The sequence below is a fragment of the Eubalaena glacialis genome, chromosome X, assembly GCF_028564815.1.
Source record: "Eubalaena glacialis isolate mEubGla1 chromosome X, mEubGla1.1.hap2.+ XY, whole genome shotgun sequence".
Taxonomy (NCBI): Eukaryota; Metazoa; Chordata; class Mammalia; order Artiodactyla; family Balaenidae; genus Eubalaena; species Eubalaena glacialis.
In genome coordinates, this window is record NC_083736.1 from 13,672,788 (window position 1) to 13,696,918 (window position 24,131).

A 24,131-nucleotide genomic window follows, 5' to 3' on the forward strand; every position below is an offset into this window, starting at 1 on the left:
CATGCAATAGCACCAAAAGTTACAGAAGACCCAAACTATATAATATGCTACATATGGAAATATATTCAATTGTACACACTGAAAATAGAGAATTTAATCTTCTTTTGAGTATCCAAGAGAAACTGACTACATATGATGTCACCAGAAAAATTCAATATCTTCTGAAAGACAGAATTGGTACAGGAAATATTTTCTGAACATATTGCAATAAAACTTGAAGTTAATTTAAAAAAATTTTAAGGCCTTTCACTTAGAAGTTTTAAAAAAACTCATAAAAATAAATTTTAAAGAATTACTAGCAAGAAAGTGATAAAGAACACACTACATATCAGTACCTATAGGCTAGAGCTAAATCAGTGCTCAAAGAAAAATTCATAAATAATTATATAAAAATAATAAAATTTAATTAAGTATCCAACTAAAGAAATGACAGAATTAATAAAGAAAAATTTGAAAATAGAACCAAAATAAAACCAGTATTATTAATAAATAAATCACCCAAAAATGTTTGTGTTAAAAAGTAGAATTAAATGGGTAAATAACAAGCTAACCTAATTAAGAAAAATTGGGAAGAAATCACAAATCCACAAAATAAGAAATGACAAATTAGAAATAGCCACAGAGGGACTCTGCTGGTGGCACAGCGGTTAAGAATCTGCCTGCCAATGCAGGGGACGTGGGTTCAATCCCTGGTTCAGGAAGATCCCACATGCCGTGGAGCAAGTAAGCCCGTGCACCACAACTACTGAGCCTGTGTGCCGCAACTACTGAAGCGCGTGTGCCTAGAGCCTGTGCTCCGCAACAAGAGAAGCCACCGCAATGAGAAGCCTGCACACCGCAATGAAGAGTAGCCCCCACTCGCCACAACTAGAGAAAGCCTGCACGCAGCAACAAAGACCCAACGCAGCCAAAAATAAATAAATAAAATAGCCACAGTGACGAAGGATTAGGGAAAAAGAAAGAAATTAAGAGATGGCTTTGCCAAATACCTTGCAAATAAAATCGGAAACCAAAAATTAAAAAAAAGACTAATATTATACAAAAATTTAATTTACCAAAAATTGGCTTCAGAGGAGAGAGGAAGCTTAAATTGATTGATTTTTGTAGACCAACAAAAGGTGTCAATTACTTTCACAGTCCAGCTAGCTTCACAGGGGAGTTCTACAAAACCTTGGAAGAACAGACTATTCCAGTGATGTTTGTACTAGTCCAAAGCTTAGAAACACAACATTTTCCAAGTGTTTTTTATGAAGACGGTATAACATTGGCACCAAAAACCTGTAAAAGATTGCAGTATGATCAGACTTCCTGAGTTTGAATTTCAGCTCTGCTACTGTGTAGATTTGTTATCATAGATAAGTGACTAATGTCTTTGTGCTTCAGTTTTCTTATCTGTAAGGAACTTTCTAAGTCACAGACCACTGCTTGGTCCCATGAGGGCTCTTACGGGCACTGGCCTCGACTGTCACCTAGCAATGCAGCAGAGGACCCAATGGGAGTGGACTTGTGACACACCCCTGGGGATTCCAAAATATACTTGGAACAGGGAGGCTTTGCCTGAAAGGGAAGTGCTGTATTACAAAGGTGGAAGCAATGAGCAAATAAAATTTGGGTTGCTGTGACTTCATTTGTGTGGGCACAGATTGGCGAGGCCAAAGGTTATTTGAGTTAAATATAAGTATGCAAAGATATTCCCTTACACACGCTGGGGTTCAGAAAGAGGAACAGAGCTGGGACTGTGGGGTCTGGAAAGGTTAGAGACAGTGGACCAGGAAAGGTGTGGCTCATCTTGGTTACTTCTCTAAGTACCTCACCAAACATGTCACCTCACATCTCAGAGCCTCAGGTTCCTCATCTTCAAAGTTAGGCTGATTAAACTATTTATCTGAAGGATTGTTGTGAGCCTCAAATGGGGATGTTCTTTGTCCTTCCATTAGCTCCCAGTCTGTCATCCCACTCCTGGCCTCCCTACCTTCCCTACCCAACTTGGACCAGTACTTCAAATTCCCTCATATCCCCATCCTATGATTATTTTCATACAGATTTTTTTTTAAAGCCTCTGGGTTAAGGCCACAATTTGTATCTTCTGCTTATATACCCAGAGGTTGAACACTGTTGGTAGAAATCATACAACCACAAAGCTAGACGCTACTGCCTACTCAAGGGTTCAGTCTCAGGGCCACAGTACCATCCCTTGATCATTTCTCTTGTTCTTTCTCATATTCCTCTCACATCTTCTCAGTGAACATCGAAAATCGCCACCATGCTCCTCAAGCCATTATTCAATCCATAAGCCCCACACTTTCAGCAGATGACAAAGCCTCTTCCTTGGTGGAGAGTGGTTGAGGCCCTCAGGCATGATTTCCTCCAACTTTCAGCCCAGCCTCCCCACGAGCGCATCTTCAGACATGCCCATACTTAACTCCTGTCCTCCAGGCTCCGAAAGTGCTGCTCCTCTCCTCTTATTACCAACCAACCAGCCCTTCCACTTTAGCCGCCATCCACATGCCCTCCATCTCCTCCTTTACCCCAGGGTCCTGCTCCCTCAGTCATACCCTCTCTTGAAAGGCTTTGTCTTGCTGCTGGCTCTTTCTCCCCAGCCAATTAACATCCTAGAGGCTCTCTCTTCTTGAAATCCCTCTTTGAACATTTGTCCCTTGTATTGGGTTGGCCAAAAAGTTCATCTTATGGCAAAACCCAAACAAACTTTTTGGCCAACCCGATATTTACCATCCAGTCTCTCACCTCTGCTTCTCATCTTTCCCACTGCTAGTTCCACTTCCTCACTTTCCATTCACGTCTCAACCCACAGCAATCTGGCTTCTGTCTCTACCAAACTGCGTTATATAAAGTGACCGGGTCCTCCTCATTACCAAATCCACTGGACACTTTCCATCCTTTATTTTACTAAAACACTCAGTTCCTTCCATCTTCCAATGAATTAGAAGGCAAAACAATCAAGTAAGAGTGAGAAAAGAGATAGTAGTGGCTTCTCAAAGAAACAGCCTTCTGAATCCATTTTTCAAGAGTGTATCTTAGCCAAATAGTCTTTCCACTAAGTTAGAAATGCAAGCAGCAACAGAAACCATGCGGCGTGCATTAAATTGACGAAAACAATGCCATCAATTTAATGATGGATTCTTTGAGTAATTTAAGTATCAAAACTACCAATTATCTACTTATCTGTGACAATAAACAAGAATTAAATGATGAAAACAGTGCTATTTAAAAGTCCTTGTGTTTTCAGTATCATTGAAGCCACAAAAATCTCTTCACAAATTTTTATTTAAATAATGGAAGGCTTTTTCAGAAGCCCAGAACATGAAAGTGTTAATTGACAAAGAAGCACAGGCCACCTTGTTCTCTGCTACCAACTTTACAGATTTCACTAAATATCTTACAGACCTGGAACATGAAGTTCTACAGCTATAAGAAAAATCACATGAAATTGGAAATGACAATCTCTAGAACTCTGTGGAAGTGCAAATTAACAATACAGCCCAGGATCTTCCCAAGTTGAATAAGAAATGAAAGTCAATAGTTAGATGCACTTGGGGCAAAGTTAATAACAGAAATGCAATTAAGGGAGAATGTAATAAAAGAAAAGATTGTTTAAGGAAAGTGAAAAGTAAGTGTCATTCTTAGATGAGCAGTTTAGATGTCCAGAGGAAGGGAACTGTTTGATTTCCATGCGCTTCCCTACCATGATATCCAGTGAAGAATCTTAGGGACTAATCGCACAGATGAAAACAAGGTATTAGCAACTCATGAGGTTAAGGGAGGCAGAGGTGCTAGGGAATCATATTCAGAAAGGATAGCCAAGACTGTAAGCCAATTTATAATGCCAAATGGGTACAGACCAAACATGTTAGATGCCAAGGTGACAGACCATGCCACATCTCACAGTTGTTGAGGATCAAGTTTCAGGGTGAGATGTGTACAGCTTCTGGAAATTTCTAGCAGAGAACTGGCAAGAAGGCAGCAAAAGTAGTAGAGTATCCCATCAGCTGCAGAGTGTGAGTGAGGGCACATCACATAGGAAGACAGAGGAAGGTGCCTGAAAACAAAAACATCTTTGGATAGAGCCCTGGCATGATCCAAACTCTCACTTTCAAGGATTTTTTAAGACCAAATCTGGATCCCATGATGGAGATTGTATTAGTTTCCTATAGCTACTATAACAACTTACCACCAACTTGGTGGCTTAAAAGAACATTTATGCAGATCCTCATCCTCCAAGATTTTTGTTCAGAAGCCTGGACTGTAAGGAAGCCTTCCAGATGATTCTGATGCCGGTGCTTGTAGATCACGTTTTAAGAGACACTATTATTGACTACTGATGGGCACGGTGACCTTTATGATTTCACCAAAGTCTTTGGAAACAAAACTTTCTAAATTAAAAAATACATACTCTTGGCTTAAGAATAATTTTGAAAATAGAAATTAAGATTTCAAAAGCACAGGTCAGAATTATGCCATGTGGTTTTGCAGTTATCAGAAGCTGTGTTAAGCAGGGCTACTGCAGTATGTGAGATAACACAAGATGAACGAACAGTGATTAATAACATTTAAGAGAGGCTGGAATCAATAGGTCAGTTATAATGGCTATTCTAGTTATAGTTACTGAGTTAGCATATGATTTACTGTTACTAGATCAATAAGGATGAAGGGAGTCTTTAAATGTTTAGGCAAGTGTGTATGTGAAAAGAGGCTAAAACATAGGACCAGATAAAGAAAGAATACAGTAGAAAATTTATTCAAGGACAGTTTTTTCTCAGAGATTTTTTTGAGTTGCTGTGATACCAATTGTCTTGAAAGCAAAACCAAGCTTGAAGGTTCTCACTTGTTAATATATCACGTACCTATACTTGTAAGTGCATTTTACAAGTAAGTTTAGCACTTGATGAAAAATCAGAAAACCACTTGACTGGTGATTTGTATTGAAAGGGATCTTTTGCACTGAAAGGGATCTGTTTTATTTGATGCAACACAGACAGTGAAAGTAACAGGTTAGAACATTTTGAAAGAATGGGCAAGATTGGCCTGAGAAACTATTTATCATCTCTGTTCCAGAATCTTCTATAGTTTAAAAAAAGTTTTTGTATTGACTGTTTTTTTTAAAAAATAAATTTATTTATTTTATTTATTTATTTTTGGCTGCGTTGGGTCTTCATTGCTTTGCGCAGGCTTTCTCTAGTTGCGGCGAGCGGGGGTTACTCTTCATTGCAGTGCGTGGTCTTCTCATTGCAGTGGCTTCTCTTGTTGCGGAGCTCGGGCTCTAGGTGCGCGGGCTTCAGTAGTTGTGGCTCATGGGCTCAGTAGTTGTGGGTCGCAGGCTCTAGAGCACAGGCTCAGTAGTTGTGGCGCACGGGCTTAGTTGCTCTGCGGCATGTGGGATCTTCCCGGATCATGGCTCGAACCCATGTCCCCTGCATTGGTAGGTGGATTCTTAACTACTGCGCCACCAGGGAAGTCCCTGTATTGACTGTTTTAGAGGACAAGTGCTAAGAAATGAAGTAACTATGTTGAGGCAAATTACACAAAGGCAGATTCTAAGAAGGTTGTTCAGGAATAGTTGTTTTAAAAAGATGACAGTAGCGGGACTTCCCTGGTGGGTAAGACTCCGTGCTCCCAATGCAGGGGGCTCAGGTTCGATCCCTGGTCGGGGAACTAGATCCTGCATGCATGCTGCAGCTAAGAGTCCGCATGCCGCAATGAAGATCCTGCGTGCCACAACTAAGACCCGGTGCAGCCAAATAAATAAAATAAACACATAAATAAATTTTTTTTTAAAAAGAAAGATGACAGTAGCAAGTTGAATGGCAACCTCAGAACCTCAAGAAGCAAAAGAGGAGTGCCTTTTGTTTGTTTTATATCCAGGATGCTGCAGATGATTAACTGTTTATAATGAAAGAGAGGAGAGGATATTTGAGGAGAAACTGGATAGCTTTGAAGATATCCCACATTTGGGTGCTTGCATTACCTGAAGTCCTCTTATTTAAAGTGATCGGAACAGATCTGTAAACTGAACAACTCAATGTTAGGAATCATAAAATGTACATATCATAAACTTGACATTCACTTGCCAATCCTTTGTTGTAGGGGTCATGGCTTCTTCCTCCAGTGTAGGTCTGATTGGAATTCCAAGTTGTCCTACTTATGTGAAGAGACGGTATTAGGTGATTGTTTGTTTGTTTTTTAATAATTTTTTTGTTTTTTATAATTTTTTTTTTTGGCCATGCCACACGGCATGTGGCATCTTAGTTCCCCGACCAGGAACTGAACCCGTGCCCCCTGCAGTGGAAGCGGAGCCCTAACCATAGGACCGCCAGGGAATTCCCGGTGTTAGGTGTTGAGCGAGATTTTCTCCAGCTGTTTATCTAAATCTTGAAAATTAAGTCCCATAGCTGAAAGCAAAAGGGATTAAGTGGGCCACACCTTCAGTTTACAAAAGTGGCCGTGACTCTAGCTGACCATTTGCCTCAGGACTGTGGAAAAGAGCCAGTAGAGCTAGCTTCTCTCCACTCCTCCCTAGACCCTGCTCCATGCAAACAGAAGACTGGGAAGAGGAGAGAGGTTAACTTTGGGGGAAGAGTAGTGCTCAGGAAGAGAGGTGACTCCCCTCTTCTCCCTGTGAGGGGAGGCAATACCCTGAATAATTGGGGAACATTTTCAGGAAAGAAGGCTGACCTCACATTCCCGGGTTGGACATCTGCTCAGCTTACTGACCTGCCCTGCTGATACCCAGGTGGGGGAAGGAGCATTAAGGAGTAATGATAAGGGCCACCCTCTTGGAATTTCCCGTGAACGTGGAAGATGGATTTTGGCTGTCCCCAAAGGAGCTGTTTTGGTTTGAGACCCTACTCAGCAAGATCTGTTGAGACCGTCATCCATCTGTCCATGTTCAGCCTTTAAAGACTTAGTTACATCAGTAATGATGACCAACCTAGCTGAGAAGCACATCTTGCTGGGGAAAGAGACAATGTCTATTTTTCCTCTCCCTTTTCCCCATCTTCTCACCAGAGGGATAAATGGGGAGAAAGTCAGGGAAATTGGAGAGCCACAGAGAATAAAGAGGAAAGCTTTAAAACAAATAAAAAATTGAAGTTGTAACAAGACTGCTGTAAAAACTGGAATGAGATAGTTTTAAGGACCAAAAGTGATTAAGAAGTTTTACCATAAAAACGAGACTTCCAAAGGGATGGCCAGAGCACAGTTGGTGGCAGTTACTCCAAAATGAAAACTTTTTCACATTTGTACCCAACATATTGAAATTTTCACTTAAAAAACTTGAATAATTGAATAATCTACTCCCATAATGCATAGCCTATTATTTCCAGTGGTGGGTTTTTTTTCCTTAAGTGAGAACTTAGACTCCGGGGATGCAAATTCAGTAAGGCACACTGTGAAATTGCTTTGCTCCACCAACTCCATCTTTTACTTTTTTCCCATCCATGTCTAATTTGGCAGCAATTTTTAAAGCAATTTGCATTTATTGAGTTTTTCCAAAGGGATTTAAGTTTTCATAACAACAATGTTCTTTTTACACTAACTCCTTTGGTTCATGTACTATTTTAGTTGAATCAAAGAATTAGGAAAACAAGTTAAATGGCATAAACAAGCTTGGGAGCCAACATAACTGATTCTTCAGAGGTAGACAACCTGAATGTTGTGAACAGAGTGATGGGCATATTAGAGATGCTTTTTCTCCTGACTCCTCTCCAGGTCAGACTGACTGGCCCACGGGACAGAGGGTGCTCACAGCTAGTCGGCTTCTCCTGCATATTTTAAAGCTGTGAGAGAAAACATTTTGAACTTCAGTAGGGACATCTGGGGTTACCTTGAATAAATGTAAACTATTTCCTTTAATCCATTAAGTAATCCGCGCTCTCCCTGCTTGAGCATAATGCTTATTTAATATAAATTACTCACTTCTGATGATCGCCAAGGTAAAATGAATAAAATCTCCCTGAATGTAGGCAGTAGGAAACAACACCATCCCTCTCTGAGCAGTAGAAAAGAACACCATCCCTCTTTAGAGATCCTTCAACATGGCCCACCTCTATTTTCAAATGCATTTTCTGCAATTTCAAGCCCCAATTTAATCAACCTTGGGCAGTATGCAATAATATGTTAATGTCTCATTTTGTCTGCATTGATCTCTCTAGTAAAGAGAGTTGATATTAAGAGGCTATATTTAGATGCATGCCTATTATTTCTAGTCCCCATTCAAGAGTTTCGTCATTAGAGCTATTATCTTAATTTTACCTAGAATAGCTGTTCATTGTCTCTAGGAATCTGGTTTCTTTTCCACTTCCCTTTCAGTGGGAGTGACAGAAATCTAATCTCAGTCAATTCAAGGGTTTCCTCCAAAGCAAATTTTTAAGACCGAAGGTTCTTAAATATCACCAAGGAGATGAAAATGGGAAAAATCTGATCCTGAAGTTCCTCTGTCCTGATTTTTTCTCATCAGCAGATCTGCTACTTGTGGCTCATTGTTTAGGACATGGGGATTATTTTGCTCCATTATCACTCCACTGGGGCACAAGGATGGCACCTCCCTCTGAGGCTGCTGGGGCATCACCTGCCCAGACTCACCATGATTCTATTTCCTGTCACACCAGGAGCAAACTTGCCAGCAGGGCTGCAAACGCTTTTATTCCTATGTCTTCAGAGTGTGTGTAAAAGCTAGGAAGACATTTGGATTTCTCTCTTGCTCTACCCAGGATTAGTTAGAAGCCACTTTAAGTCACTTAGTTTTTGCAGCATTCATTCACCCAAAAATATTTGTTGAATGCATACTATATGCCAAGCACTACACAACGCAGTATGTTCCTGATGACCTAAAGACGTGCTCACCTTTCCCTGGCAGACAGGGCAACTATGAGAGACTTGGCTAGGCATCTTTCTCTGAACATTTCAAGAAGAGCTATAAGCTTAAAAGCCAGGTCCAAGGTGAGGGTTATCTGGATGACAGTTTGCAGAACTAGACTGGAGTCTCAATTCCACTGATAATGTTAAATTCTTTGTAAGGGGAAGACTTCTTTATCATCTACCTTTGTGCTTCTCCCCCCGCCCCCCCCCCACCACCACCATGGAACCTAGCACAGTTTTTCTTGCATGTGGCAAATAATCAATAAAAAGGTTTTAAATGAGTATAACTGAATATTTTATATACCACTCTATTTTCATAAAATTTGAAATATGCCATGCATTTTACTAGAGCAAGATAAAGCTCAGAAATATAGCTTCCTAGCTTTGTGCCATATCTACCGTTTCAAGATAATCAGGTTCTTGGTTTTGACAAGTGTTTTAATAATTATATCCTAAAGATGCTGAGGCAGCTTCCAAAACTAACAAATGTATTATGACTATTTTTAAAAAATCAAAGCTTTTTGAATGGGACACCTAAAGAGAAAGTAACTTTTCCCTGAAGCAAGTAATGGTCCTATCACGAAAAAACATTACCATTAAATGCTGAATTGAATTAACCAGTAAAGAAATACCTTAATCTGCAGTCAGTAATCCTCATGCAGCCCTTCTAGAATTCCAATTGCCATTATTTTTGTGACCCCACCCCCCAAAAAATCTACCAATACTCAAGAGCCACTTTGTCTTCTGAAACAAAGCTATTGCTTAAAGTTATTGTGGATTTTAAGAGAAAGTTCAGGATCAAAAACTAAAGGTGAGAACAGGATTTCTATGATGTATTACCTAGAATTGTCTGCTTCAGCCAACCTGGTTCCTGGTAATAGATTCTGAAAAGCATAGTAAAATTAATGCTTTGTGAACAAGTAAAGGGCTTTAAATTTTCACTTAGCTCTGTTATTTTTTTTAAAAAAAAGACACAGAAATTAATAGTTCTAAAGTAGAACTTGAACTCTTCCATGTGAACTTGTGAAGTGTTTTCTTTTAATCTTTGACTTTTTCTCCTCGATATAGAGTGAAACTAGATAGGATGAGAATTCTGGCTCATTGATTCTAGTTAAATAAGACTTTACTGCAGTTTGAAAACTGAATGAGTCATTTTGCTCAGCACAAGTCAGTAGGCATCCAGCCAATGGAATACTATGAAAAAATGATCTATCGTGGCCCTTTACATGTTTTATTTTATTTGGTCTGATGCTTATTTTATACCTGATGGAGAGAAGGATGAGGAGTTTTGCAAGCAGTGTATGTAGCAATGAATGGAACGGCATCGTTCTACTTCCTCTTATTTTTCAATATCCTGTCATCTCTTCCCTTGGCGAATTTACTTCCTTCTATTGTGTTCCACAGATGATTTTTAAGAAATAAAACGTCAAAACAAGGACTCTTTTTTGTTGAACAATTTGTAGAACAATTAAGGTAGTACTATCGTGGACTGTAAGGAAAGGTGAGATCTTTAAAATGAATAAATAAATAAATAAATAAATGTAAAGTATTATTGGTACTTTGGCCTCATAGTTTCATAACAAGGAATGAAGGAAATGTTCTAATGTGAGAATTTAAATATTATTTTTAAAACACAAAGAAAGCTTACTGGATTATCACAGTTGTGAGGGGATAATACATCTCTCCTTTTGCTTAAATGAAATACAAAAGATAACACATTCACAGAAAGATAGACAAGATGAAAAGGCAGAGGGCTATGTACCAGATGAAGGAACAAAATAAAACCCCAGAAAAACAACTAAATGAAGTGGAGATAGGCAGCCTTCCAGAAAAAGAATTCAGAATAATGATAGTGAAAATGATCCAGGACCTCGGAAAAAGAATGGAGGCAAAGATCGAGAAGATGCAAGAAATGTTTAACAAAGACCTAGAAGAATTAAAGAACAAACAAACAGAGATGACCAATACAATAACTGAAATGAAAACTACACTAGAAGGACTCAATAGCAGAATAACTGAGGCAGAAGAACGGATAAGTGACCTGGAAGACAGAATGGTGGAATTCACTGCTGCGGAACAGAATAAAGAAAAAAGAATGAAAAGAAATGAAGACCGCCTACAAGACCTCTGGGACAACATTAAACGCAACAACATTCGCATTACAGGGGTGCCAGAAGGAGAAGAGAGAGAGGAAGGACCCGAAAAAATATTTGAAGAGATTATAGTCAAAAACTTCCCTAACATGGGAAAGGAAATAGCCACCCAAGTCAAGGAAGCGCAGAGAGTCCCATACAGGATAAACCCAAGGAGAAACAGGCCGAGACACATAGTAATCAAATTGGCAAAAATTAAAGACAAAGAAAAATGATTGAAAGCAGCAAGGGAAAAACAACAAATAACATACAAGGGAACTCCCATAAAGTTAACAGCTGATTTCTCAGCAGAAACTCTACAAGCCAGAAGGGAGTGGCATGATATACTTAAAGTGCTGAAAGGGAAGAACCTACAACCAAGATTACTCTACCCAGCAAGGATCTCATTCAGATTCGATGGAGAAATCAAAAGCTTTAGAGACAAGCAGCAGCTAAGAGAATTCAGCACCACCAAACCAGCTCAACAACAAATGCTAAAGGAACTTCTCTAAGTGGGAAACACAAGAGAAGAAAAGGACCTACAAAAACAAACCCAAAAACAATTAAGAAAACGGTCATAGGAACATACATATAGATAATTACCTTAAATGTGTGAATGGATTAAATGCTCCAACCAAAAGACACAGGCTTGCTGAATGGATACAAAAACAAGACCCATATATATGCTGTCTACACGAGACCCACTTCAGATCTAGGGACACATACAGACTGAAAGTGAGGGGATGGAAAAAGATATTCCATGCAAATGGAAATCAAAAGAAAGCTGGAGTAGCAATACTCATATCACATAAAATAGACTTTAAAATAAAGAATGTTACAAGAGACAAGGAAGGACACTGCATAATGATCAAGGGATCAATCCAAGAAGAAGATACAACAATTATAAATATATATGCACCCAACATAGGAGCACCTCAATACATAAGGCAACTGCTAACAGCTATAAAAGAGGAAATCGACAGTAACACAATAATAGTGGGGGACTTTAACACCTCACTTACACCAATGGACAGATCATCCAAACAGAAAATTAATAAGGAAACAGAAGCTTTAAGTGACACAATAGACCAGATAGATTTAATTGATATTTATAGGACATTCTATCCAAAAACAGCAGATTACACTTTCTTCTCAAGTGCGCACAGAACATTCTCCAGGATAGATCACATCTTTGGTCACAAATCAAGCCACAGTAAATTTAAGAAAATTGAAATCATATCAAGCATCTTTTCTGACCACAACACTATGAGATTAGAAATGAATTACAGGAGAAAAAACGTAAAAAACACAAACACATGGAAGCTAAACAATACGTTACTAAATAACCAAGAGATCACTGAAGAAATCAAAGAGGAAATCAAAAAATACCTGGAGAGAAATGACAATGAAAACACGACGATCCAAAACCTATGGGATGCAGTAAAAGCAGTTCTAAGAGGGAAGTTTATAGCTATACAAGCCTACCTCAAGAAACAAGAAAAATCTCAAATAAACAATCGAAACTTACACCTAAAGGAGCTAGAGAAAGAGGAACAAACAAAACCTAAACTTAGCAGACGGAAAGAAATCGTAAAGATCAGAGCAGAAATAAATGAAATAGAAACAAAGAAAACAATAGTAAAGATCAATAAAACTAAAAGCTGGTTCTTTGAGAAGATAAACAAAATTGAAAAACCATTAGCCAGACTCATCAAGAAAAAGAGAGAGGACTCAAATCAACAAAATTAGACATGAAAAAGGAGAAGTTAGAACAGACACTGCAGAAATACAAAGCATCCTAAGGGACTACTACAAGCAACTCTATGCCAATAAAATGGACAACCTGGAGGAAATGGACAAATTCTTAGAAAGGTATAACCTTCCAAGACTGAACCAGGAAGAAATAGAAAATATGAACAGACCAATCACAAGTAATGTAGTTGAAACTGTGATTAAAAATCTTCCAACAAACAAATGTCCAGGACCAGATGGCTTCACAGGTGAATTCTATCAAACATTTAGAGAAGAGCTAACACCCATCTTTCTCAAACTCTTCCAAAAAATTGCAGAGGAAGGAACACTCCCTAACTCATTCTATGAGGCCACCATCACCCTGATACCAAAACCAGACAAAGATAATACAAAAAAAGAAAATTACAGAGTAATATCACTGATGAATATAGATGCAAAAATCCTCAACAAAATACTAGCAAACAGAATCCAACAACACATTAAAAGGATCATACACCATGATCAAGTGGGATTTATCCCAGGGATGCAAGGATTCTTCAGTGTACGTAAATCAATCAATGTGATACATCGTATTAACAAATTGAAGAATAAAAACCATATGATCATCTCAATAGATGCAGAAAAAGCTTTTGACAAAATTCAACACCCACTTATAAAAAAAAAGCTCCAGAAAGCGGGCATAGAGGGAACCTACCTCAACATAATAAAGGCCATATATGACAAACCCACAGCAAACATCATTCTCAACAGTGAAAAACTGAAAGCATTTCCTCTAAGATCAGGAACAAGACAAGGATGTCCACTCTCACCACTATTATTCAACATAGTTTTGGAAGTCCTAGCTATGGCAATCAGAGAAGAAAAAGAAATGAAAGGAATACAAATTGGAAAAGAAGAAGTAAAACTGTCACTGTTTGCAGATGACATGATACTATACATAGAGAATCCTAAAGATGCCACCAGAAAACTACTAGAGCTAATCAATGAATTTGGTAAAGTTGCAGGATACAAAATTAATGCACAGAAATCTCTTGCATTCGATACACTAGTGATGAAAAATCTGAAAGAGAAATTAAGAAACACTCCCATTTACTATTGCAACAAAAAGAATAAAACACCTAGGAATAAACCTACCTAGGGAGACCAAAGACCTGTATGCAGAAAACTATAAGACACTGATGAAAGAAATTAAAGATGACACAAATGGAGAGATATACCATGTTCTTGGATTGGAAGAATCAATGTTGTGAAAATGACTATACTACCCAAAGCAATCTACAGATTCAATGGAATCCCTATCAAATTACCAATGGCATTTTTTACGGAACTAGAACAAAAATTCTTAAAATTTGTATGGAGACACAAAAGACCCCGAATAGCCAAAGCAGTCTTGAGGGAAAAAAACGGAGCTGGAGGAATCAGACTCCCTGACTTCAGACTATACTACAAAGCTACAGTAATCAAGACAATATGTTACTGGCACAAAAACAGAAACATAGATCAATGGAACAAGATAGAAAGCCCAGAGATAAACCCACGCACCTATGGTCAACTAATCTATGACAAAGGAGGCAAGGATATACAATGGAGAAAAGACAGTCTCTTCAATCAGCGGTGCTGGGAAAACTGGACAGCTACATGTAAAAGAATGAAATTAGAACACTCCCTAACACCATACACAAAGATAAACTCAAAATGGATTAGAGATCTAAATGTAAGACCGGACACTATAAAACTCTTAGAGGAAAACATAGGAAGAACACTCTTTGACATAAATCACAGCAAGATCTTTTTTGATCCACCTCCTAGAGTAATGGAAACAAAAACAAAAATAAACAAATGGGACCTAATGAAACTTCAAAGCTTCTGCACAGCAAAGGAAACCATAAACAAGACGAAAAGACAACCCTCAGAATGGGAGAAAATATTTGCAAACGAATCAACAGACAAAGGATTAATCTCCAAAATATACAAACGGCTCATGCAGCTCAATATTAAAAAAACAAACAACCCAATCCAAAAATGGGCAGAAGACCTAAATAGACATTTCTCCAAAGAAGACATACAGATGGCCAAGAGGCACATGAAAAGCTGCTCAACATCACTAATTATTAGAGAAATACAAATCAAAACTACAATGAGGTACCACCTCACACCAGTTAGAATGGGCATCATCAGAAAATCTACAAACAACAAATGCTGGAGAGGGTGTGGAGAAAAGGGAACCCTCTTGCACTGTTGGTGGGAATGTAAATTGATACAGCCACTATGGAGAACAGTATGGAGGTTCCTTAAAAAACTAAAAATAGAATTACCATATGATCCAGCAATCCCACTACTGGGCATATACCCAGAGAAAACCATAATTCAAAAAGACAGATGCACCCCAATGTTCATTGCAGCACTATTTACAATAGCCAGGTCATGGAAGCAACCTAAATGCCCATCGACAGACGAATGGATAAAGAAGATGTGGTACATATATACAATGGAATATTACTCAGCCATAAAAAGGAACGAAATTGGGTCATTTGCTGAGACGTGGATGGATCTAGAGACTGTCATACAGAGTGAAGTAAGTCAGAAAGAGAAAAACAAATATCGTATATTAACGCATGTATGTGGAACCTAGAAAAATGGTACAGATGAACTGGTTTGAAGGGCAGAAATTGAGACGCAGATGTAGAGAACAAATGTATGGACACCAAGGGGGGAAAGCGGCAGGGGTGTGGTGGTGGTGGTGTGATGAATTGGGCGATTGGGATTGACATGTATACACTGTGTATAAAATTGATGACTAATAAGGACCTGCTGTATAAAAAAATAAATAAAATTAAATTGAAAAATTAAAAAAAAATACAAAAGATAATTAAATAACCTTCAATTAATTTAGTTAAACAGAACCTATTCCTTGAACACGTAAATAAAATTAAGATTCAGATTTCCTTCTTGCAAAATAAATATATGAAGAAGAATGAAATTAATAGAAAATTTTATAGTTTGGTAAAATAAATACATATGCAAAGATATTCAGTATTTTTGTCTTGAACACTGTACTGGTAGCTCACATTGCCTCTTTCAGCAATGTTCTTAGCTTTCTAAGGTCCCATTTTACAGGATTGCAAATACCGCTCAAGAAATTTGAACCTATTGGCCATTCACACCATGGTGCTTTCATTGGGCCCACACCCAGCTAAAATAGTCTCCAGCAAACAGGAGCTTGAGCTTGGGTAAAAGGAAGAAGAAATTTTGCAACCTGCTTTGCAACCCCATGCAGCCACTTTGAATCTGAGGGTAGAGTTCAAAGGGAGATGGGAGGAGGTGGAGACTAAGGAACAAATCTGCCATTTTGCTCAGAGCCCCAGTGGTGACCAATAGGTGATGGGAAACTATTTCTCTGCAGTGCTTGCTTTTAGACATTTTTGTTAGGGTGCCGTTTTCAAGTTATTGATCCATAATTTTCTCTTGACGTCTGTGGCACACACTCTCCTGGTTTTCCTCCTACTTTACTGGCTTCCCCGTCTCCGTGTCCTTTGCTAGTTCCTTCTCTAACCTAAATATTGAATATCTCACGGTTCATTCAGTCCTAGGTTTTTTTTCTTCTCCTTCTACTTTTTTCCTAGTTAGGCTCATCCAGAACCCTGGCTGTAAATACCATCTATAAGCCAATGCCTCCCAAAATATGTGTCTAGTCCCAGGGTCTCACCTTCAAATCCTAACTCCTATTCCAGATGCCCACCAGATATCTTCACAATGAATAAACTGAAAAGCATCTCAAACTTAACACATCCAAAATAGAACCAATGGCTTTCTCCCTCACTCTGTCTCCCTCCTGGTCTTTCCCATTTCAGTTAATGGCCCCACCATCCACCCAGATGCTCAAGACACAGATATCTAATCCATTGGCATTTCCTATTGGTTCTACCTCTATAATATGACCATGCTGTTGTCTGCCACCTGGACTACTGCAGTAGTCTTCTGAGTGGCCTGCCCTCTTCCTCCCTGGCCCCCTTACAACACTGTATTCACAGAATAGTGAGAGGGTTCTTCAAAAATGTACACCAGGTCAAATCATCTCCTTCGATCACATTCTACAGTGACTCCCCAGAGCACTTAGAGTCTGAGCTCCTTCCCTAACATGGCCTCCTTGGTCTTACTCCTGCCTCCACTCCAACCTCATCTCATTTCACAGTTGCTTTGCAGAATCGTTCCAGACACATTAGCCTCAAACATGTCAATCTATTCCCCTTTCAAGGTACTTGCACTGTGTGCTGTCTCTTCCTAGAATACTTCTTACTAGACTTTTACATGGTTAGCTTGTTCTCATTCTTCAAGTCTTAGCTCAAACCTGACCACAGAGAAGTTTCCCTGACTTTCTTCACTCTATAATAGTTGGCTTCTGCCACACCACATGGTTATTCTTGATATACTACTCTGTTTGTTTTCTACATACAAATAATTGAAAATTGGAATGATTTTTATTTGTTTTATTTTCTGCTTTCTAGTTTTTTCACAGAATGTGAGCTCTTTGAAGGCACATACTTCATCAAGTAAGAGACACTTTGCAAGCCAAGTTATCCCATAGAAGTATTTCAAGAAATAATTAGCTCATGGTGGCACATGTTTTGTATTGCTCAAAGTTCTCCTATCCCAGTATCTGGCACAAGTTTGGTATTCAGTGAATATTGTTTCAGTAAATGAATGACAATGAATAGAATAACCGAAAGATGGAAGGAAGAAAACAGCCTTCAGTCTTCAGATGTCTGGTCCAGGAAAATCTAGTCTCTTGTAATTGAGCCCAGTGTCCCTTCCTTCACCCCTACTCGCATCCCTCCAATCCTGGAAGAAGGAAACAATGAGAGAGAAGAACAAAGTGGAAGAATTAATATTATTGTCTTCTTTCTAGTGAAAGTCAATCTTTTCTACTACCGCAGGATCACTGCCCTTTGTCTCCTCCCTCTGGATCTTAAAAGGGTCCCCTGGGATCCCTCTATCAAAAGAAACTCCAGAACTTGTCTTGCAAAAAAGCTGGGGGTCTTCTTTATTTAGTACAACTTTTTTGAGAAATAGAAAGAATATTACCACATAGTTTCAGTTTCTACTTCCTTTTGAACAACATTTCCAAGTAATTCAACAAAGCTATTTATTTTACAAAGAAAAATATCACTCATGAAATTTACTCTCTACTTTTATTTAAAATTTTAAATAGAAATAGATGAATTATCCAATTCATCTCTAATTAAATAGGTTAATAAGGTCCCCAAAGGATCATTTGTCACAAAGTCTTACAATCAAGATCTGAAAATATTGCATAATGATAACCATCCACCATAGAAATGGGCTATCAGTTCGTTGATAATATTCTCAGATGAATTTCTTTGCTATAATTCCCTTTGAATAATTCAATAGTAAACCTGTATCTCAAAACCAAAACTAGAAATGGCAATACAACTTAGATTAGCTCATTTGAAAAACAAGGGGAAAACATATTTAATAAAAAGAAATTCACAATTGGTCTGGTAATTTCAAGGTACTATAGCAAAATAGCCATAAGCATATTTTATTTCTTATATACATTTATCAAATTTTGAATGGTCTTGTTTACTTCCCTGTATGAGCTAGCTGTATGTAGGATGTAAGTTAAGCACTAATACTTCCATCTTAAAATCTTTTTAAAAACTTCTCCACTTAGACAATTAGCTAATTCAACAGCTAGTAGGTACATGGTGGGAACCCAACAGATACGTGTTAATGACTTTGATTCTGCAAGTATCTATTGTGCATACCCTATGTGTAAGGCGATTCACTCAGTGCTGGAGAATACAATGGGAACTAAGAGAAGGGCCAGTAAAGCTCAGTGGCTGACAGGATGGACTTTGGAAATACGGCCCTGAGTTCAAATCCTGAGTCTGTCACTTGGTAACTGAATAATATTGGCAAGTTATCTAACCTCTCTAAGCCTCACTTATCTATCTCATCTGTAAAACTAAAAGTATCACTTGCCTCCTGGGATGGTTTTAAGAAATAAATGAAGTCACATATGTAAAGGGATTAACACAGTGACTGACACATCTTAAATGCTCAAAAATGCTTCTTGTTGCCATTGTAATGATTGGTATTACATGGTCCCTGGCTCCCTGAGAGCCTAGGATCTAACGAGAGAAATAGCATGTATGTGATTATCACATAGTGGAACAAAGAGCACACCGTCTATATTTGTCCATAAATGAGTCAACCCAAGGCTCTAAGTTTATGAACTACTCTTTTATTTACTAGATGATATTTTGCCACACAATAAAATGTCAGTTCTGTCTACACACAGAAATCAGGTGTAGTGTTGTCTTGGATTAGTTTGAACAATCTGATTTTCTGAGTATGGAATTTAATCTGCTCAGTCTATGAGTTAAAAGATGATTATTCTTCCTTTCCCTTAAAAAAATTCAGGTAGATAATGCTGCTTTGCCAACAATCTTCTATATGCTCTTATAAAATTATGAAAAGATATCATGTAATTCTTAAATAAGAAATACTATTATTAAAGTCCAACCTCCATTTTTATCCTCAGCATCCAAAAGGATTGTAAAACCTTAGTACTACATGAACAAATGAAATAAGTGGCATTGCTAAATTAAAAAGAACATAGACTGAATTTTTTTAAAGAAGCATTTTGGGTGTGAGTCATACCTCTCCAAGCCCTGGTAATGAGCAAATTCTTTTTCTCAAGATTTCCCTCAAACTAGGCCTTTTTGTCCAATGGTAAAATTATCTGGATAATTCAGTTCAGCAAACATCTATAAAATATTTCTTATATGTTAAGCATCATGGATGCCCAGAGCTGAATAAAACACAGTTCTTTCACTGAAAGACTTGTCATGTAATGGTGAAGACAAACAAGTAAACTACTTCTCCATTTATTCTAAAATGTTGATTATTTACTCACATTTATCATCTCTAAAATTGAAATGCATCTTTCAGTCAATAGCAATTTATAACTCCTATCAGCCAGGTGACATTCATGATGTGGTTGCCATTGTGTATTCATGATGTATTGCCTGCATATGCATCTTAGTTATCTGCATAACAAATTACCCCAAAACTTAGTGGCTGAAAACAGCAATGTTTATTACATGAAATATTTTGTAGATCAGGAGATCAGGCATGGCTCAGCTGAGTCCTCTGGCTCCAGAACTCTCAGAAGCTGCAATCAGGGTATCTTCTGGGGCTATAACTGTCTTAAGGCTCAACAGGGGGTGGATCTGCTTTCAAGCTGACTCAGGTGATTGTTGACTGGATTTAGTTTCCCATGGGCTATTCAAGTGAGGTCTTGGTTCCTCATGAGCCATTGGTCAGAGACTTCCCTTGGTTCCTTGCCTAGTGGTCTCCAGATTGGGCAGCCCATGACAGGACAGATGGCTTTACTAGAGTGAGAAAGCAAGAGGGAGGGAGGGAGAGACAGAGTCAGATAGCCAGAAAGAAGTTGGTCTTTTGTAACCTAATCTCAGAAGTGTCATCCCAACACTTTGCTGAATTCTGTTCACTAGAAGCAAGTTACTAGGTCCAGCCCATACTCAGTGGGAGGAGACTTTACAAGCGTGTGAATACCTGGAGGTGAAGATCACTGGGAGCCATTTTAGAAGTTGTCTGCCACATTGCCTGTGATTATGGAACTTAGTTTATTCCTAGGGGTATGACTGGCCACAGCAATCCCTTGACATTTCAGTCCACAAACCATTTTTAAGGACAATATGAGGAAGGAAGATGAATCCTAGTTTTCTGAAAATGGTTTATTAGCACCTTCTGGTAGCAGAATGGATGTCAGGGGCTTGGGAGAAAATTCAGAGATACTGGTAGAGCACACTTTAAAGAAATGCTTCAGCAACAATGCTGTTTTGTGTATGTTCTCTTCTAGGAGTTTTAGATGTCATGTCTTATATTTAAGTCTTTAAGCCATTTTGAGTTTATTTTTGTGTATGGCATGAGGGTGTGTTCTAACTTCATTGATTTACATGCAGCTGTCCAGCTTTCCCAGTACCACTTGCTGAAGAGACTGTCTTCTCCATTGTATATTCTTGCCTCCTTTGTTGAAGATTAATTGACTGTAGGTGTGTGGGTTTATTTCTGGGCTCTCTATTCTCTCTGTTCTGTTCCATTGATCCATAGGTCTGTTTTTGTGCCAATACCATGCTGTTTTGATTACTGTAGCTTTGTAGTATTGTCTGAAGTCTGGGAGGGTTATGCCTTCAGCTTTGTTCTTTTTCCTCAGGATTGCTTTGGCAATTCTGGGTCTTTTATGGTTCCGTATAGATTGGGATTATTTGTTCTAGTTCTGTGAAAAATGTCCTGGGTAATTTGATAGGGATCGCATTAAATCTGTGGATTGCTTTGGGTAGTATAGCAACAGTGCTGTTGCTGGGACAACACTATGTGGGGAAAGGTGAACATCAATGCTTCTGAATAGCAAATGATTTAGAAAATTTAGACCCTGAATGGGAAAAGGTTTTAGGAATACCTTGACCAATTTATTTCATGTATATTTTTCATTTTATGAATGCAAAATAGTAATATATGATTAAACCCCATGTCTAAATAAGTGTAAAACAGCTCTTTCAATAAGCTTAAAATTAAAAACTAAATAATATTGAAAGCATCATGTCAGAGTTTAATTGGCAACATTTTTTTCTTTTTAGTATTATATGAAATAATTTCCCACAATTAAAGGCATCTTAAATTCAATGACTCAAGAAACAATTACAATGCAGCATGATGAGTTTAAAAACCTGAGGTAAGTTATCCCTGCCTATGGACTCTCTAAACATGCCAGGGAGTCTGCAGTCTAGCCAAGATGTGTCTTCAGTGGATCGATCATATGGACATTTACATACCTCATTTAAAGTTCAATGAAAGTGAACAACTAAAACTTCTGAAACACTAGAGAAAAAGTTAAAGGTGATCGTAAACAATCTCATATATTGTGCAATGGAAAGGAAGACTTGAGAGATGACAAAAGTGTCCTGTCAAGCACAGTAGAAGTGATTTTCATCGAAGTGAGATAACTTTTATAAGTCCCAACTGTGGTTCCCAGGCTGCAATCACAGACCCCGAGAGTTAGGAATTATTACAGAGGGCCCGTGAACCCATGTGCACATGAAACATTTTATGTAGAATGGCTAAATAATATCTCAAACATTTTTAAACCACTATTTTTCAAATGCATTAAAGGTGCTTTATTATTAATTAAATACACATGATTTTCAAGTAATTTTTGACATCATCCTAACTTTTTTATTGTGGTTTATTTAAGCAACAAGCATTAGAAATATAACTATGAAAGAATCCATGAAATTTTTACTATTAAAAAATACCCTCTATGACAAAAATTCTGGGAACTACTGTCCTCAGGCTTCCTGAGTTGCAAACCTAAGCATGTTCAAAAATGATTCATTTTCTATGTCCCCATAACCTTAGGAAATCATTTATCTCCACATTACTGGTTAAAGACCTTTCTCTTCCTATCACTCTTTCTATTTGAAATTTCATACCCATAGATAAAACTTGTCACGATTTTAGAAAAAACTCCATTTTTATTCCAACACGTTAAAAGGAAATCCATTTTGTTTCTGAGAATAATGAATTGAATTTTGAAAGAATTTCTTTTTCTCTCTTGGTTCCTTAAAGTCAGATTTTTTCTTTTAATTAACGTCAAGCCATCTTTCATTTTTAAACAGCATTACCCTAAGAACGTTGGTTTAATTTTTTTCAATTTAAATGGTTGAGTCGCAGTGCAATGGTGATTTTATTATACAATTAAGAAGCCAGAATACCAAAAATTGGCCAAGATGGTAAAACTATTAGTGCTCTGTCACAGCCAAAATGATTCATTTACTTACCACCAGAGATTAAATTGGTCATAATTCAGGTATATACTTGATAAAATGGAAAGAGAAAATTTTAGTAAGTATACTGTTATTAACATGTTTTCTATTCATAAGAGACTTCAAGTGTCTCTCTCTTTTTAATTTTTTATAAATTTATTTATTTATTTATTTATTTTTGGCTGTGTTGGGTCTTTGTTGCTGCACGCGGGCTTTCTCTAGTTGCGGTGAGCAGGAGCTACTCTTTGAAGCGGTACGCGGGTTTCTCGTTGCAGTGGCTTCTCGTGTTGTGGAGCATGGGCTCTAGGCATGTGGGCTTCAGTAGTTGTGGCACGCGGGCTCAGTAGTTGTGGCTCATGGGCTCTAGAGCACAGGCTCAGTAGTTGTGGTGCACGGACTTAGTTGCTCCGCTGCATGTGGGATCTTCCCAGACCAGGGCTCGAACCCGTGTCCCCTGCATTGGCAGGCAGATTCTTAACCACTGCACCACCAGGTAAGCCCTCAAGTATCTCTTGATATGAGATCTAGGGTTAACAAAAAATTCAAATACATGCTCATATTGTTCTACACATAACTTGAGCACAGTTGACATTTATTTGTAGGTTCAAGATCAAGAGAGTGATTCAATTTAAGCATGTGTTGTTTTGAATAAAGCAGGCTTGAGGACCATGTCCTACTGATACAAGGCAAACTAAAAGACATCTTCCTGCACCTCTGTTCATCTGATACATTTCTCAAATATCCACTTGATAAGGAAAACGGAATTAAGGAGCTCCATTTTCAATTGGCAATTCAGCATTAAGTATAAAAAATAGGTCTGGATAGATGGCCAATCCATTATTTAAGTCATCAAATAACAAATATTTATTGAGTGACTCATATTCTTCCAACACCAGGCTAGAGCTGGGCAGACAGCAGTGAATGATACTTGATGCCCCTACTCTCAGGAAGCTTGGAATCTATTTGGGATTCAGAAAGGAAAGAAACTAATTACAAATTAGTGTCAATGGCACTACCAAAAGGGTTCCTCCAGGATGCTTTGGAACCACAGGAGAGGTTCCCAACCCAGTGATAAAGAATCAAGGAAGACTTCTCAGGGAAAGTTAGCCCAGCACTTGGTGGGGTGATGGGTGGGGATGGGGTAGAGGAGTGTTCCAAGCAGAGGGAAGAGCATGAGACAGAGCATGGGTGGGATTGGGGAACTGAAAGTAAAGGTTCAGCCTATTGCTATTAAATGAAATAGGAAATAAAACCTCTAAAAGGCTTTATTGGCTTTTGTGATAAGCTGTACATCAGAAAAAAAGTGGCATGGTCAGTGTGATATATTACATACTCCAGAGACTTTAAAGTGATGGATAACTTGAGGTTAACACAGGAGTGAAGAATGCGGCAAACTTCGAATACATGAATACTTTTAAAGGACTACCACATATACTGTGTTGGATTAAAAGTTCGAGTGATTGACGTAGCCCTCTACCAGCTAAAGGAAAATATTCTTCAT

At 38.2% G+C, this 24,131-nt stretch overlaps 1 long non-coding RNA gene across 1 annotated transcript in view; it reads left to right on the forward strand.

The window, feature by feature from the left end:
• The window catches only part of LOC133082449 (uncharacterized), a 161,259-nt gene that overhangs the window by 51,068 nt on the left and 86,060 nt on the right, over nucleotides 1-24,131 (forward strand). The window lies entirely within an intron of this gene.